This window comes from Coregonus lavaretus (assembly GCF_964263955.1).
Source record: "Coregonus lavaretus genome assembly, contig: HAP1_SCAFFOLD_204, whole genome shotgun sequence".
NCBI classification, from domain to species: domain Eukaryota; kingdom Metazoa; phylum Chordata; class Actinopteri; order Salmoniformes; family Salmonidae; genus Coregonus; species Coregonus lavaretus.
The window spans coordinates 69,272-72,432 of record NW_028163741.1 but is presented as its reverse complement, the minus strand read 5'-3'; the positions used below and the strand labels follow the sequence as shown (position 1 = coordinate 72,432).

Below are 3,161 nucleotides of genomic sequence, written 5' to 3'. Positions count from 1 at the left end.
GTTGGTTGGGTTTTGGGTGAGTAATTGTGGTGTCGTGTGACTCCCAATCGGAGGTAACGAGTGTCAGCTGTCGGCTCGTTATCTCTGATTGGGAGCCATATTTATCTAAATGTTTTCCTGTGGGTATGGTGGGTTTTTGTTCCAAGTTTAGTCTTTGTTACTGTTGGACTTCACTTTCGTCTTTTGTTTTGTATTGACGTGCTTTTCTAATTAAAAGTCATCATGTTCACTCGCAACGCTGCGCCTTGGTCTCCTGTTTTAGACGATCGTGACAGTACCAGCTAAATTGCAGTGGTCTATGAATTCTATTTCTATGATTGAAATGACACCCACCGTGTATTCAAGAGCATGCTGTGTCTCAACCGATGGCGGCACGACACAAAAACCTCCACTGATGTAAAGTAGGGTCTAAGCTACAAAATATACGCATATTAAACAAATCGGAGTTCATGCGTTTTTAGATAATTGACGTTAAATGTCAATTTATATTTATATATTTATATTAAATTTGTAGTAAAAAAAAAATAAAAATTATAGAAATTATAACATTGTTTGACAACCCTATTTGTAAGATTTTAAATTATATCAATCTCAACCGTTTGGATGTCTCATGGTATGGTGGGGTATGCAAAATGGGTCAACTTTGAGTACCTCACTTGCTGACCATTTATTTTATGGGCAAACGTGTGGAAAGTTTTGTTTTAATCAAAAGGGATGACGTCCAAAAGTGATTGAATTTACCACTCTGTGAACAGCCCTGTCTGTCTGCTTCTCTGTGAACAGCCCTGTCTGTCTGCTTCTCTGTGAACAGCCCTGTCTGTCTGCTTCTCTGTGAACAGCCCTGTCTGTCTGCTTCTCTGTGAACAGCCCTGTCTGTCTGCTTCTCTGTGAACAGCCCTGTCTGTCTGCTTCTCTGTGAACAGCCCAGTCTGTCTGCTTCTCTGTGAACAGCCCAGTCTGTCTGCTTCTCTGTGAACAGCCCTGTCTGTCTGCTTCTCTGTGAACAGCCCTGTCTGTCTGCTTCTCTGTCGACAGCCCAGTCTGTCTGCTTCTCTGTCGACAGCCCTGTCTGTCTGCTTCTCTGTGAACAGCCCTGTCTGTCTGCTTCTCTGTCGACAGCCCTGTCTGTCTGCTTCTCTGTCGACAGCCCAGTCTGTCTGCTTCTCTGTCGACAGCCCTGTCTGTCTGCTTGGGTTGTATTCACTAGGCTCCAAACGAAAGAAAACGGACTGAAAGGGAGGGACTGAACTCTGTTTCTAAACGTTTTCCCATGGTGTACACTAATGAACAGAACCCTGGTTATTATGATTATGATTATGATCAGATCTCTACAGCTCCAGTTGGCAGGTCCATGATCCACAGTGACTTCTTAAAGGAGCAGTTGTCTTGGTAATCAAAAGGAAGCAAAGGGAAAAGACTAAGTGACTTCATGCCGAAGTCCTCATCGATGTACTTTCCAGTCTAGCTCGGGTCCTTCTTCCATCAGTCTTCTGTATGATGTTTACATTATCATTCTGTGGGTGTTGCTGACCTCCTATGGAAGAGGACCCAGCAGCAGCAGTGCCATGCGTGGGTTTCACTCCAAGCTGGACTTGTCCTCCTCTGCAGGGGGTGCTGGGGGTACGGGCGGCTCCATGCTCCTGAGCCTGGCTGTGGAGACAGAGAGAGCCCGGGCCCTGCTCCAGACCTTCTCCTCTGCCTCCCTGGGGGCCTTCTGTGTGCTGGCTGACCACGTCATGCAGCTGACCCTGCTCCAACAGCAGCGCTCGACAACACCGTCCATGGTCTGATAGGCCTCTGGTCCTGGACTATAGTTACAGGCCTCAGGAAGAAGAGTGACTTCTATTAAATAATATTAGCAGGGATACTGGCCTCTCTTCTGGAGCTGGACCACTTCTATATGGCTGGCTTTCTGTCTCTCAAAGTAAGGAAGTGTTAATGAAGCATAGATAATAATAAATAATAATAATAAGCCATTTAGCAGACGCTTTTATCCAAAGCGACTTACAGTCATGCGTGCATACATTTTTGTGTATGGGTGGTCCCGGGGATTGAACCCACTACCCTGGCGTTACAAGCGCCGTGCTCTACCAGCTGAGCTACAGAGCTTCCATCAATAGCCTTTTATTATAGACAGACAAGTTTCATGTCTCTGATATCTGCAATCAAGAACCTTTCATCACAGACAAACAAGTGTAATGTCTCTGATATCTTCCATCAATAGCCTTTTATCATAGACAGACAGACAAGTTTCATATCTGAGATCTTCAATCAACAACCTTTTATATTTTCTGCTATTGGCACGTCTATTGTCTAATCTGTTTCCTCTCCTCCTCCCCCTCCCCCTCCTCCTCCTCCTCATCCTCCTTCTCCTCCTGCCCCTCCTCCTCCTCCATCTCCTCCTCCATCTCCTCCTCCTCCTCCATCTCCTCCTCCTCCATCTCCTCCTCCTCCATCTCCTCCTGCCCCTCCTCTTCCTCCTGCTCCTCCTCCATCTCCTCCTCCTCCTCCTCCCGCTCCTCCTCCTCCTCCATCTCCTCCTGCTCCTCCATCTCCTCCTCCTCCTCCTCCTCCAGGCAGCCTCCAGCCTGCCCCCCCCCTCCCCTCCACTGCTCCTCTCTAGTCCCTGTCCTCTGCCTCTCTCTGAGGCGGGTGCTGTGGCTGGGCAGGCTAAAGGACTCATGGTGCTCTCTACCCTGGCTGCTCTTTATCTCCCTGGCCTCACACCACATCAGAGACGGGGTCCGCCGTGGCCTGTGGGTGTGTCCGTTCGGCAACACGGCCCCCATCTCCTATTGGCTGTATGTGATCATCACAGCCACCCTGCCACACCTGTGCTCTGTGCTCATGTACCTGACAGGAACTAGAAGACATGATGTCCACCAAGCACGGCATCGCCATCGACGTCTGAGGGACAGGAAGTGCCAACACTGTTGAGCAGTGCAGGCTGCTGAGAGGAGGACGGCTCGTAATAATGGCTGGAACGGAGTGAATGGAATGGTATCAAACACATGGAAACCATGTTGGATGTGTTTGATACCATTCCACTGAAAACGCTCCAGCCATTATCACGAGCCCATCCTCCCGAATGATACCATTCCACTGATAACGCTCCAGCCATTACCACGAGCCCATCCTCCCGAATGATACCATTCCACTGA

The 3,161-nt window shown here is 48.6% G+C and overlaps 1 pseudogene across 1 annotated transcript; it reads left to right on the top strand.

Annotated features, from left to right (window-relative positions):
* The first annotated feature begins 1,565 nt into the window (after positions 1–1,565).
* Positions 1,566–2,911, top strand: LOC311117817 (transmembrane protein 267-like; annotated as a pseudogene). Its single transcript has 2 exons — positions 1,566–1,924; positions 2,577–2,911. The product of its transcript is annotated as a transmembrane protein 267-like (transcript).
* The last annotated feature ends 250 nt before the right edge of the window (positions 2,912–3,161 follow it).